The following is a 15,844-nucleotide window of genomic DNA, read 5'->3' as shown; positions in this document are numbered from 1 at the left end:
TTCTCAATCTGGTTCATCCTATCAAGATAGTTGTACCAGGATGTGGCTTCTGGTGATGAAAGGGGGTCATGAAAGGTGGATAAACAACCTTAAAGAAGTTTTCAAGAAGCCTTCACACCAGACTTGCTAATCCTTTTTGAACACTCCTTAAAATTTCTCCAATAATAGTATAGGTGAGTCAAAGGATATTCACAATGAGGCAACGTTGTGAGTATAGATGAGCTTAGATCCAAATTGTTTTACAACATGCCTGGGACAATCCAGAGCTCCAGTATAGCAACCATACTTCATTAGTGTGTTTGAATTCTAAAGGTTCTCCGAATTTGCCATTTTTTCTTTTTGTCATATTTGTGAGACATTTCTCAAATCATTATTTATTTACAGAATTTTGCGTATGACTGTTGATAGCTAGAATTTATGTTTAATAATTTTTAAACTTCTTTTCATTTCCTTTACCATCTATCTATTGTGGATTTGTTTTTCTATTTTATGAATTTGAATTAATTGATAGAAATAAAGCTTTTATCAAGGAAACTATTGGCAGTTATTTTTCATAGTCATCTCTTCCTTCTAATTTTTAACATATTATAGATAAGGAATCTGAGAGTCAGGGAGATTTTTCCAAAATTGCAATGCTAATTAGTCAGAGAGCCAAAATTAGAACTCAAATATTTACATATCTAATCTATTCAAAAGTTGTTTTTTCTTTGAATCAAAAAATGGATGCAGTTTTCCATATATTCTTGTGACATCTTAAATATGCATATGATTATACTCTGAGGAAAGATTCATTAATATGTTTTGGGATAAAAAATTCTAAATAATTTTTACTACATTAGATTTGATTATTGTGTTGATCAATGCATGAAAGGATTTTGGAATCTTGGCATCAGGGGTGTAATAGCAAGGGGGACTTAGAAAAAGGAAGGAACCAATAAACAACTATTTGGGGACTGAATTCTATATGGAACTTCCTCTTTCTTCCACTGAGTTGAGTGGTTACTAATGGAGTCAGTCAGTCCAGACTAAAAGGTAAGTCTGTTCCCCCCCCCCCACATCCCATACACACAGTTTCCTTCTCAAATGGTAGACTGAAATTCCCCTCCTACTACATAGACTCTGAATCAATTTCTGGTATAACTCAAAGTATCTAATTTATTCTAGTATAGGGTTGTTGAAAAATGAAGAAAGGAAATGAAAGAAAAAGAAAGGGCAGAGGGGGAAAAAGGAGTCCCTGATATATCATTCCTAATATAACTCTTGAGGGCTTGACCAAGGAAATCACTTCAGGGAATACACTCTGAGTTCCCCTAAGGGAAAAAGAGAGTCTCCATTCCAAAGGTTGGCTTTAGTTGGGCACTGAGATTTTCATTCAGTTCAAGCAAAAGGATTTTGAGATGAGTACTTCTTCCACCAGCTCCACTGGGTCCCAGATAAGAAGAAAAAAGAGATTTCTCTCTGGCTCCAACTGCTTTTGAATCCTTGATGGAACTCTCCAGTCCCCCACAGGTCCTGTGAAGGTTCCACTTGTCCCTCTTCTAAAGCATCCCTTCAAACTTCAGATTTTCTCTTTGCTCTTCATCATCCCCTTATTCACAGGGGTGAGTGACAGAAAGTGTCAGTTGGAGAGGAAGGAATGCTGGGAAAAGAAACTGACCTAAAAAACATCTAGACAGAATTCTTGGCTTTTCAGCTGAGTCCATGGCCTGACAGGACATGTTTCCTAGCTGAAGCATCTCACTGAGAGCCACAAGAGAATATCTTGTTCCTGTGTTCAAGTCCTTCTATAGATTCATCATCTGTCATATATCTCCCACAACCTCTCAACAGAGGAGAAGATCCCTTAAACCCCAAAAGAGGGCTGTTGAACTAACAGAAGAGAGAACCAGATCTCTTGCCCTTCTAGCCCTCTTGCACTTATCTAGTTGTAGATTCTTTAGGATATATATATACATATATATATATATATGTATATATATATATATATATATGTATATATATATATATATATATATATATATACATATTGAATTGTAGGGTTATTTGTTGGGATACAGATGGAGAAACCTGGGTCTGCGAAATTACGTTGCCCAGGTGAAAGATTGTATTAGGAAAACCAATCCCCACTTTCCATCTCCCAATTTGCCTACCATACCATTATTAAACTTTACAAACCATAGTCAAAATTGTCAAGTTTTGGTTTATACTTGAGGAAATATTGGAATAGAGTTCGAAAGAGAGGCATCAAGACCATCTCTCACTGAGGCAAAGTGTCCACTGAGACTTGTGTCCAAATCCTCTCTGTACCAGAGAAACTGAGGTTGTCCTTGGGTTTATTTGGTAGGGGAACCCTGTCATCAACTCTCCATCTCCCTTTCCCTTAGAGAAACCTCAATATACCAGTGCAGCAATTGACAACAGCATCTCTCAGGGGAGGCAAGAGGAGAGTAGGTGCTAGCCCATTCAGGTTTCAACTCTCTTTCATTCAGATTCTTCTCCAGAAACTCCTTGAGAAACTCCACTGTTTTTTACATTATGTAAATTCATTTTAACATGAACTCATTATCTATAAATCTAAAACTTAATTCCTTCCATGATCCTCTGATATTCTTTAAATGGTTACTTTAATTTAATTTAATGATTACTGTTGTATAGTACACTATAAGATCTAGTATTGATAGTCTCCTTTCCTTACCATTAAAAAAAATACCTTTGATATCTTTGTATTCAATTTCATTAAATATTCTCTGGATTGATATGGCATAAGATAAGTAAATTAATTGATATGTTATTTTTATTTTTACTATATTTGCTTAACATATCTATGAACTATTAATGTTTGATTATTTATGTCTGTCTATACTTCTGAAAAAAAATAATTAGTACAGTCAAATATTCCCTTGTTAAAACTAGAAGATACCCTCTTAAATATTTGAGTTTTATTTTGAATACAATTTCTATATTTCTTTAAATATTCATTTCTTTCCCATTATGATATTATGTTTTTCAAACCAAATCATTATTGATTATGACTCTTTTTAGCTGTTACCAACCATAGTGACATATTCTAAGTTCTTTCCTCCTTTTCATTAGCAAATGAAAGATCCTTTGTGACTATAATTGAACACTTCTTTCTTGGTGCTTGCTGTTCATCATCATCATCATCATTATTATTATGGAAACTCTTTGTTATCATTTACCTTTTGGGGAATTTTTAGTGTTAGGGTCCTTTCAAGAATAAATATGAATTTTGTTTTCTGATTTAACTTTTCTATTTGGTTCTAGTTATCCTGATTAGTCTTTATTCATGATTTATTTAAATATGGCCTTTAGTTTTTTTCTTATGGTTGCAGTTTATAGGAAGTCTCAGGATTCTTTATCTTTAATCCAATCTCTTCTCTCCACTAACTCCACACCATCCTGGTTCAACCCTTCAATGTTTATCTATCCATTATCAATAGCCCCCTAAGTAGTCTCCATGCATTCATCCTTTCCTTCACCAACCTATTTTCCACACAGATGCCTAACTGATATTCTCACATTCCAAATATGATAATTTCTTCACCTTGCTCAAAAATGTATATACTTCTTTTTATCATTTTAAAACTTCACACAACTTTGTTCCACCTATATTTCATGATTTATGCAACACCCTACCTTCTACACATGCAATCATACATTGTGTTTCAACTAAATGACCTACTTATTACTTCCCAAAGATAATATTCCATTTCTGAATAACTGTATATTTGCATAGGCTGTTCTCTGTGGTTAGAATGTTAAACCTGCCTCTTATAACCCCTAGCTCCCTTTAGGACTCATCTCAATTGTCAAATTCTACTAGATGACTTTCCTGATATCCCCAATTGCACGTGTCCTAAAAAAAAGTCTTTGAACTTATTTTATATATTCCCTACATTTCTTTTTTCCCCCTCTAAACTTACTATATATTCTCAGAAAATCAGGAATTATTATTTTTCCTTTATCTGAAAATAGTAGGTTAGCTAGCATATGACAGGAATTTTATAAATGTACATTTTTATTATAATATTGCCAATAATAGGAGAGAATTAACTGATGGCTAAAATTCACATCACTTTGGTATCAAGATTCATGTCTATATTACATAAAATATCTTAATATTTCTACCATATTTCATTTTCAGTAACAAATTTACCAAGTACTCAGTCTTATGTTTAAACCAGTAGATGGTAGTACTGTTATATATACTTTTCTGTTGAGTATATTGAAGATGACAGGAAGTATTTAAAACTTGGACTGTGAATTCTGATATTCCATCTTCACTTAATGTGCAAATTGCCTTAAATCTCTCATGAAAGCTCCATCTAATATTCAACTAAGTGAAGATATCTGAAATACTTAATAGTTGATTTTTTCCCCTAAAGATGAAAATTCAAAGTAAGCCAACTTAATTAAGAATTAATTTGCTTTAAGCCACAGCCTGAATTGTTCATTTTTACTTTAATCCCTGATCAATTATTTGTGTCATGAAATAATTTGTATAACATGGGGGCAAATTAATTAAGATGACAAAGGCAATTTTGTATTTCTCACCCAAGATTCTATCATAATTTAGCATAATAATAAAGTACTTCATCCTCTTTTACACAGCTGTCTTTTAGCAAATTTCAATTTGTTCTTCATAAACCAATTTTTCACATTTTATTAACAACTCTTATTCTGATAAACTATGTGTATACTATGACTGTTCAGAACATATTTAAGGACCTACAATAACTATTTAGGTACACAAAGGAAATTCAATGGCCTTTTGCCAGTTCTTATGTCCTTTGGCCTTCCTTCATGAATTTTAATTGTTAACTATTTTGACCTTCTGTATGGAGGGAGAAGGAATGCAGTCTCCCACCAGTAAATTTTAGGACCAGCATGAGCTAGAGATGGAATATAGCCAAGGGATGAGGAGAGGAGATAGATTTGATTTCCCTCTCTCTTTCCCTGGCAAATCCCACATTGGTTGCCTTCAGAATCACAGATGCTGTTCCCTCAGAGACTTGACTGAAATAAAGTATAAGACAGACAGCACCTCTCTCTGAGGAGACAAAGTAACTTTCTTCCCCCCAAACTCCCAGTCTTCCTTCTTGAACTCTATGCTGCAGATTTGATTTAGGAAATGACTATTCTAAAGAACATGTAAAAGATCATGCAAGTAAGTTGTGGGATAAGGTGATTGGGAAGGAGGGAAATAGGAAGTGCCAAATAATAATAATTGAACCTCTTTTCCCCAAATCCTGCAGGGTCAGGCTTTGCTTGCCTGATCCCCTGGGGTCACTTGTGAGAGTTGTCCTGACTCCTTGATGTTCTAGCTATTGTAAAGTTTAAAGGACTGTCTAGAGGGATTTGGAGGATCTTTTTCTTATGGTGAATGGCTTTCAGGCAAAGTCCTATTCACTCTGGTTTATCTTCACTGGATACTGGGGTCAGATTTCAGAGAAGGATGCTCCAGGCTCAGAGGTATGGTCAGATCAACCTCTCTGGTAGGCTTCCCAAAGAGAAGTGAATTCAACTGTCTAGATCTTCTCAGTTCCACTCTTCTTCCTTTGGAATTCTTTCTCCTTCATGCTCTTCCCCCACTCAAGATGGTCTTCCAATATGATGAACCTACCTATCTTCTTCCTCTGGCAGATTCAGTCTCAGATTCCTCTCTTACACTTCTTAATGTTCAACTTTCTTGTTTGTCACTACTCTTTCCTTATTTTGGTGCTCGTCTACTCTAATGGTAACTCAAAAGATATGTTTCAAATTAATCTTGAATAAATTATTTTCTTCAAAATTCTAGTAAAGCCTTTTCTTAAAGACATTATTAGAAAGGGAATTCATCATCTTATGAAATAGTTCTATCCACTTTTGGCTACTTTTAGGAGGAAGAATCTTCTTGATCTTGGATATAAAGAAGCTTGCTATCTGTCTATTCATCTTTTTTCCAATCAGCTTAATTTCTGAAGATTAGACCATGAGATTTCCAGTAACAATTCTTAGTGAATTTATGGAATGTATCTCTTAAATTTCCACACAGGGACTGATTGATAAGTGAATGAGAATAACTGTATATAACTTACTCTACACAATATCTGCACATCTTGATTAAAAACCCCTTCAAAATGTATACCGTTGACAACTTAAGCTGCAATATGCATAATACTCGCTAATTCCCACATTTTGCTCTGGGAGTTATAATCAAATACATAATAGCATTACTTTATTGCAATTGTTATTGGAAATAACATGTCAGTTAAATTTACTCTATTTCAAGACAATTTCTTCATGGCATCCCAAAGTAAAATATCAGTGCTTTGCCTCCAGTTCTTTATATATATTATTTCTCCTTGTGAGGGAATGAGCTCATTGAGGGAAGGAACTTTCCCAGTGCTTAGTAGAGGTAGTATCAAATATCTAGTGTTATGAATAAAAATTAATCTGGAGGCTTTTACTAAATTTATAAGCATTTATTAGTAAAGAGAGGGAAGATGGAAAAAAAAGCAGATTTGTAGCCTACTAACATTAAGCAAATATCTAATCCTCCATTGTAGCCATTTTCTAAATAGCAGCCTGCAAGAGATCAAGAGATAAGAAGGAGAGCAAGGTGTCTGCCCCCATGTGATAGAGGTTTCAAACCAAAGAACTGGAGTTACAGTCTTGGAAATTGTTGGAGCCTCAGCCATAATGGGGGAGGGGCCCCAGAAGAGATTCTGGAACAGGAGATTCTGTGGGAAAGGCAGTTAGCTCTCTCAATCCTGAGACAGCCCTAGGAAAAGGTCTGGTCAAGAATTGTTCCTGAGAAAAGACTTGTATCTTTCTCCTGGTAACTGGACACACACACCCCAAATTCCAAACTGAAATGGCCAGATTGAGAAGACACCAAGCAGCTGACAAGATCACCTCACAATTCCTGGTGCCCTGGGTCTGAACTGTGCCCAGTGGGGCCTAGACCAGGACCATCCAAGCCTGAATCTCTCAGGGGCCCAAGGCTGCCAAGGCCTGAGCTTCACAACTTGAGGAGGGAGGAAGAGATAGCTAGAATAGGGACACCCTTTTTCCCTCTTTCCTGACAAACCCCTCCTGCAGCCATTTCCCCAACTGTTATCCCCAATTGATCAGTTAGAATAAAGTTTGATGTTTTTTCCAACTGATTCTAGTGTGAGTGGGGAAACAATTCCAGCTTGAGTAGGAGAATAACTTTCTCTCTCTCTCTAAGGAGGAAAGTTCTCTATATCATAGTATTAGTGGGAAGTGAGAGGCAGTTTGGGTGAGCAGCCATAGTTGAGGGGAGGCTGAAGGGGGAACTAAAGACTCACTACCCATCTCTTCTCCATTGGCCAAGTTAAACAGCAGCAGTCTCTCCTGGACCTTGCCTTGAGAGAGGAGGTCTCCAATCTTTCTCTCTCTTTTTAGCACCAGACTAACTCTCTCTATTACACCATGAAGCAAGTTAGTTCCAAAGTGGAAAAAAAAAAACCCTCTGGATCCTGGGCTCACTTTTTAAAACCTATAGCTCTTCCCAGCCCCATATCATAGACCAATGGCTTTCAAATGTCATGCTACGATTATAATGCCTGAGAGGGAATTCTGGGGTTCTAGTGCTGATGCTGACCATGCTGTGACACAGTGTTAGGGGGTCTAGCATGTGACTGTGACACCTATGCCTCACCACTGGGGTGCCAGAGATCAAAGCCAAAGTGGAGATCCCTGGACATTTTATTTCACATATTAGAAAACAGTTAAAAATGCTATATTTTTCATCAAGCCATATCTATCAAACTTTGGATGAATAAAATCTAAGAATATTATATTTTGTCAGCAAAATTGAAAAGCTGGTACCTAAGAATAATGCATATTGACTTCCAGATAAACATGGCTGTAGTCTAGTCCCAGGACTCTTCCTCTCCTCGCTACCTACCAATATAGACTACCTCAATAGGTCAAAAAAATCAAATTCATATGAATGAAGGGACTCTACATTAGTGTGCAGCATTGAAGGTACATGGAATTTGGGCATCTCTACATCATAAGGGGATGGAAAAGCTTCCACCAAAATGTGAACTGATCAACCCTTCCCCACCCCACCTATGGAGCCAAAGTCAGAGCCAGCTCACACTAGAATCAGTGAGTGAGTGAAGGGAACCTCTAGAGAAAGTAAGGGGCACCTTTAGGTCCTCACAGCTGACTAAGAAAATCAAAGACCTACCCTGAGAGCAGCTAGACCTGAAATCCCAGTAGACTGAAGAGTGTAGATCTTGGGTGCACACAGGAAGATAGCATACAGAAGGGAAGTAAACAGTATAAGCTGCAGAGACTTGAGAGGTGGCATCAGGCAAAAACTTTGCTCCTTATTTTTATACACAGAAAGCTTGGCCTCCTAACTCAGATTCCTGACTGGAACAGGAAGGAAAAACCACCACAGTAATATTAGGCAAACAGTGCCCAAGAACAATAACTTCTGAACACCAAGAAAAACAAGAAGTGTTGACCCTTGATATTTTTTATGGAAGAAAAATCCAGACTACATATGAACTAGCAGAAGAGGAAATACAAATAAATACAACAAAACCTTCCAAAAAAAAGGAAATTGGCCACAAGCTCTCGAAGAATTTAAATCAGAGCTTGTCAAAAAGATGGAAGTCTTCTGGCAAGAAAAGTGGGAAATAGTTCAAAAAGAAAATAACAGATCTAAGGGACAAGAAAGCCCAATTGGAAAAACAGCTGGAAGCCACAAAAAACAGGATAGATCAAATTGAAAAGGAAAACCAGTTTTTAAAGACCAGAATTGGGCAATTGGAAGCCAATGACATTTCAAAACAGCAAGAATTAATAAGGCAAAGTCAAAATACTAACAAAATACAGGAAAATATAAAATATCTCACTGATAAGATGATAGATCATGAAAACATATCACAAAGAGCAAATTTGAGAATCATTGGTCTACCTGAAAACAAAGAAATAAACAGAAATCTTGACATCATACTGCAAGAAATTATCCCAGAAAACTGCCCTGATGTTCTTGAACAAGAGGGCAAAATACACATTGAAAGAGTTCATAGAACACCCTCTACACTAAATCCTCAAAAGACCCCCCCCAAGAATGTAAATGCCAAATTCAAGAGCTTCCAAGCTAAGGAGAAAATTTTACAAGAAGCCAAAAAGATACATTTCAGATATCAAGGAGCATCAATCAGGATTACACAAGATTAGGCAGCTTCCACATTAAAGGACTTCAAGGCTTGGAATATGATATTCAGAAAGCAAGAGAATTAGGTCTTCAATAAAAGATCACCTACCCATCAAAACTGACTATATACTTCCAGGGGAAAATGTGGGCATTCAACAAAATAGAAGATTTCCAAGTACTTGTAGAGAAAAGACCAGAACTAAGCAGAAAGTTTGATATTCAAACTGTAATATTTATTGGGAAAGGAAATAGGAGGATTGGAAAACAGGGGAATAATGGGAGGTTGGAGGAGTATGGAGTAGTTGAGGGGAGAGAGAGAATATTGCTCGGTGAAGCAAAGGAGAGAGATGTCCCCTGCTGAGAGGAATCAGCAGGGGTCCAATAAGGTCTGTTTGTCCTGGAATGACTGAACTGAAGTTCATCTCCCTCTATGACCAGAAAAGATAGTCCACTTATCTGACTGTGAATTCAAATAATATAAAGTTTAATAACCAGTTGGGATTGGAGTTTTTTCCTCAGCTTCATAGTTGAGGCCAGGCCCCAAGGCTGGTGGAGGGTTCTCTCACTCCTGTCTACTCTATATCAGTTCTGCTTAGTCTAATTCAGAATCTTAGCAGTAGACATAAAGCAAAGAAGAACAGTTCTGACCTTCAGAAGCCTATGTCTTCGGACTGAACCAAGAAGAGCATGCCACTCCAGACTGGGCTGAATGGGCTCCTCCCTCCTCCAACACCAGGAAGCAATTCCAAAACCCAGCAGGAAGGAAGTGCTAGTCCCAAGACCCAACTGCCACTCCCAGTAGGAAGGAAGTGCTAGTCACAAGACCCAGTTGCTACTCCCAGTTGCCCCTTCCCCCACAAACTATCAGTCTTGTTTCCTTTCCACAGTCATCCCCTTTTTTTGCTGTGACCTTCCCAAGGTCACTTATTTATATGATAGTTACCAATTTAGTAAATCTACTCTAAGGAATTTTTTTTTTCAGGAAAATTTAGGTAAGGGTAGTTTTGGGTTTTACAATAAATTCAGTACAATAAATGTTGAACAAAAAATTAGAAGAAATTTGAATCTTAGTGCTAATACTAATTATTCTACATTAACTAAAACTAATACATTATTTATAGAAATTTCTTATATAATACAACAATATACATTGTTCCACATCATGATGTCAGTTTGTGATTTTGTTTTGTGTCTAATAGTGTTGTGTTGAATTAATACTCATCAAGTTACTGTCAGTCTTGTTTCTTTTCCACAAAATACAAAAATCAAGAGTAACATGAAAAGATAAATATAAAAAGAGGGGAAAGGGTGGGGATTAGGAGAACTTATTAAAAGCAAAACACTGGTTTAAAAGGATATAGAAAAAGAAGAAAGGACAAAACTAGGAGAGTATATCAAAATGTTAGGGAATACACAAGTGGCAATCATAACTTTGAACATGAATGGGATGAACTCACCCATAAAACAAAAACAAATAGCAGTATGGATTAGAAACCAAAATCCTACCATATGTTGTCTACAAGAAACACAACTGAGGTGTGTATATACTCATAGAGTTAAGAATAAAGGTTGGAGAAAAAAACTATTGGGCCTCAACTGAGAGAAAGAAGGCAGGAATTGTAATCATGATATCTAACAAAGCTAAAGAAAAGGAGATCTGATTAAAAGAGATAGGGAAAGTAATTATATCATGATAAAAGGCAGTATAAACAATGTCAAAATATCAGTAATCAATATGTATTCACCAAATGGTAGAGCATGCAAATTTCTAAAGGAGAAACTAGTGGAATTGAAGGATGAAATAGATAGTATAAAAATAAATTGGTGAGTTATAAAAATAAATTTCTTAGATGGAAAAATTGTTCCAATATAGGTTCAAAACTTTTCAGGTTCAAACTGTTCAGACACTTTTGATAGAGAAAATAAAAAGTATCCTCAGTGATGAAGTGAAGCTCAAATGTGAACTTCCCTTCAGGGCCAGGAGAAAGAAAGCTAAAGAGACTCTTATCATAAAATAAAATATTTATCCAAATATATAAGGATAAAAGAAGGATTTCTAATTCTAAGGGATTCTAAATACACCCAAATAAAGTCTCTGGTTCTGCAAAGAACTGCTTCTCCTGTGATTCACAGGCTATGCTAATCCTCCCTGATCTGACTAACCCAAATTTATATTATCTCAATAAAAACTACTGCTGTTATCCTTATAAATCTTAACTTTGCCTTCAAATTATAAAATAACAAAGACTGGCTTACTGAGTCTTAATAACAATCAAGTAAGGACTCTGCATCTTAGCAGATTCAGAGTCTAAACCAAAGACCAGATTTTTCTTTGGTCTTCTCAGAGTTAAACAATCTATAAAAAACCACAATATATAGTCAATAGTGTTTCCCAAGTTGGGAAAGGAAAACACTGAGCTCCTTCAGATCTTTCCCTCAGAAAGAGAGGCAAAGATGTTACCTCCTCCAGCCCTGAGAGAGAATCTCTGAGTCTGTCTCTGCCAACTGCCAGAGATCAACTCCCCCCTTGTATTAATTCTCTCCCCACTGATTTGTTCATTATCCTTCTACTTCTATAAAAACAGTTCTCTTCCCCCAATAGATCTAATTTTTCTTCCCTCTTTGAGTCAATTTCAATTCACCTAAGAATTAAGTATTACCTGTCTCTAACCTCTTTACCCTTCCAGTGTATAGGTTTTCTCCCCAACTCCCACCATATTCTTCTTTATAAAATATAAATTTACCCCATTTTTTTCTCTTTTCCCATTTTTCTTAGTATTACCATCTTTTCTACCTCTAGTATTAGATATTTAGATATTTAGATATATATTCATGCATACATGTATATTACCAATATCCTCTTTTCTTATATGGATACAAATAATTTTATCTTATTGGGTCCCTTAAAAAATCCATCCCCCCTTTCTTAATGACCTTTTGGTGATTCTCTTGAGTTCTGTTTTTGGGCATCAAATTGGAAGTCTTCTATTTTTATTAAATGACCATACTTTCCCCTGCAGGAATATAGTCAGTTTCGCTGAGTAGTTGATTCTTGCTTGTAGACCTAGTTCCCTTGCTTTCTGGAATATCATAGTCCATGCCTTTCAGTCCTTCAGTGTAGATGTAGCCAAATCTTGTGTTATCTTAACTGTAGTTCCATGGTATCTGAATGACTTCTTGTTAGCAGCTTGTAACACTTTTTCCTTTGTCTGATAGTTCTTGAATTTCTTTATAACATTACCGGGCATTGTCAATTCAGAATTAAATATAGGAGGTGATCTGGGGATTCTTTCAGTCTCCACTTTTCCTTCTTGCTCGAGAATATTTTGATAGTTTTCTTGGATAATTTCCTGTAGAATGATGTCCAGGCTTTTCCTTTTATCATGCTGTTCTGGTAGTCCAATAATTCTTAAATTATCTCTCCTGCTTCTGTTTTCCAGGTCTGTCATTTTGTGAATGAGCTGTTTCATATTTTTCCTCAATCTTTTCATTCTCTTCATTTTGTTTTATATATTCTTGTTGCTTTGTGAAGTCATTTGCTTCTAGTTGTTGGATTCTAGTTTTTTAAAGACTGAATTTCTTCCCTGACTTTTTGGTCATCCTTCTCCTTCTGATCTTTCATCTTCTTTGCATCATTTTCAAGCTGTTTCATTTTAGCTTTCAAGACTCTATTTTCTCTTTTTAGTTCAAGTGCCTGTTTCCAGATGACTTATATTGCTTTTTAAGTTCTTTTTCCAGTTGTCTTCATTCTCTCTTAATTGTGTTTTGAATTATATTTTGAATTCTTCCCAAGCCTGTGTCCAATTTGCTGGATTTTCTATGTTTTAGCTTGGTGTTACTTGGTCTTCCTATGCTCCATTTGCTCTTTGTTCATTGCCTGGATAGAAGCTGTCGATTGTAATTTCTTTTTTTTTTCTTTTTCTATTGTTTACTCATATTTCCCCCTTCCTTCCCCCCCTGTAATTGCCTGTAATCTTGTTCTTCTGATTTTGTGTTGGATCTGTGGTTTGAGCTGTTCTGTCCTGAAGAGGCTTTTTCTCTGCTCTGCTGATTGGTCAGTTTGAGCCCTGATGTCAGATCTTCCCCAGCTGGCAGCAGAAGAAAAGGAATTGGGCTTCCCATCTTATTAAGGTATTCTGTAGTAATCGTCGCTGCCTTCACCCTCAGAATTTAGTTAGCAGGCTCTAAATGGAGTCTGTGAGGGAGGGGCATTGGAACTTGAACTTCCCTGCCCTCTGAAGGCTTATTATCTGCCCTATTGATAAGATTAAGCCAGGGAAGAGTTGATCTTGTAGAACTGGATGTGCCCTGAGGCCATAAACTCTGGGAATAGGAGGGGCAAGATGGAGTGTCTCCTCTGCAATTGGTCTGCCTTCTCTGAGCTTCTCCTCTAGTTGCCTCCCTACTGACTGTATTCAACTCCATGATTCTGGCACAGCTGTGACAGCAAGGTACTCCCTCCAAACTAGTGCCATTACCTACCTAGAGCTTCCAGCCACAGCTGGAGGCTAAGTATTTTAGGTGGGGAAGAGTCCTGGGACCTTCTTTCTTCCTTCCCCTTAAATCTGAGTGTTCCAGAATTCAGGCTTTTGGGGGGCATTCTTTTTAAGTTCAATCCAGCAGCAGGGTTCCTTAGCTCTGTCCTGTTGTTAGATTTGGTTTTCAGTCCCCTCAAAATATTGTGTTTTTAATTGATGAGGAAGTGTTTTCAGAGGTCTGAACTTCACTGCCTTTATGCCATCATCTTGACTCTACCTCCTTGTGGTGTCACTTTAAGAGTCTTTCTCTCACACTGATCCCAATGGAACATTTTAAATACTAACAGCAATACATGTATAATGATCTACTATGAATACATAGGTATTTTGAGGAATACAATAATCCAGAACAAATCCAAAAAACTTGTGATGAAAAATGCCATGCACTGCCAGGGAAAGAATTGATATAGCCCGAGTCTAGATTAAGTTAATTTTTCCTTTTTCATGTTTCTTATTTAAAAAAAAAATGTTTTTCTTAATCTAGTCATCCCTCTATTGACAAATGGTCAAGGAATATCAATAGGCAGTTCTCAGATGAAGAAATCAAAACTATCAATAATCACATCAAAAAGTGTTCTAAATACCCCCTGTTTAGAGAAATGCAAATTAAAACAACTCTGAGGTACCAACTTATACCTAGTTGATTGGCCAATATGGCAACAAAGGAAATTGATAAATGTTGGAGGGGATATGGCAAAATCGGGACACTAATATGCTGCTAGTGGAGTTGGAATTAATCCAACCATTCTAGAGGGCAATTTGGAATTATGCCAAAAGGGATTTAAAAGACTGAATGCCCTTTTATCCAACCATAACATTGTTGGTTTTGTACCCCAAAGAGTTAATAGGGAAAAATACCTGTACAAAAATATTCACAGCCATGCTCTTTGTGGTGTAAAATATTGGAAAAGGAGGGGGTTATCCATTGATTGGGGAATGGCTGAACAAATTGTGGTATCTGATGGTGATGGAATAATATTGTGTTGAAAGAAATGATGAACTGGAGTATTTCTATGTGAACTGGAATTGATGCAGAACAAAAGGAGCAGAACCAGGAGAACATTATACACAGAGACTGATATACTGTGGCACAATTGAATATAATGGACTTCTCTACTAGCAGCAATACAATGATCCAGGACAACACAGAGAAACTTATGAAAAAGAATGCTATTTATATCCAGAGAAAGAACTGTGGGAATAGAAACAAAGAAGAGAAACATATGATTGATCATATGGTCTGATGGGAATTTGATTAGGATTTTGGCATTAAAAGATCACTATATTGCAAATATGAATAATATGTTAATATGTTTTGAACAATGGTATCTGTATAACCCAGTTAAATTGCTTGTCAGCTTTGGGAGGGGGTAGGGAGAAGGAATAGGAAAAATCATGAATCATGTAACCATGGAAATATTCTAAATAAATAAACTATTAAAATGAGTGTTTTGGCTGTTTTCTTTTGCAACACAACTAATAACAAAATGTGTTTTGCATGATTTTATATGTAAAACCTATATAAAATTTATTGCCTCCTCAAGAAAGGGAGAAGTAGAGAGGGAGATAGAAAATTTAGAAATCATTTTTTAGTATGTTAAATATTTTTACATGTAACTGAGCAAAAAGAAAAAGATTAAAAGAAGAATAGAAAGTAGAGAATGAGAAAAACTTTCTAAAGAAGGTAAGATTTAACTTGAATGTTAAAGGAAGCCATAGAATACAATAAGCACAGGTAAAGAGTAAGAATATTCCAGTCATGAAGAAAAGTCAGAGAACACATCTAAAGCCAAATGTCTTGTTCGTGAAACATAAAGGAGTCCAGTGTCACAAAATCATAGAACATGTAAGTCTGGAAAGGTTAAATGTATCTAGGACATGAACTGCTGTGAATGCCAAATGGATTATCATACACTAAATTCTTGGAGGCAACAGATGAAAGCAATGAATGTTATTAAGAGTGAATGAGGGGAGAGGAAGTTAGGTGGCCCAATGGATTGGTAGCCAGGCTCACAGATGAGAGTTACTGGGGTCTAAACTTGCCTCAGACACTTCCTAGTTCTGTAAACCACAGCATGGCAGCCCTCTAGCCCCTACTGCT

This window comes from Monodelphis domestica, chromosome 6, assembly GCF_027887165.1.
Source record: "Monodelphis domestica isolate mMonDom1 chromosome 6, mMonDom1.pri, whole genome shotgun sequence".
Classification (NCBI taxonomy): domain Eukaryota; kingdom Metazoa; phylum Chordata; class Mammalia; order Didelphimorphia; family Didelphidae; genus Monodelphis; species Monodelphis domestica.
The sequence above is the reverse complement of the archived record's forward strand: the minus strand, read 5'-3'. Positions refer to the sequence as shown.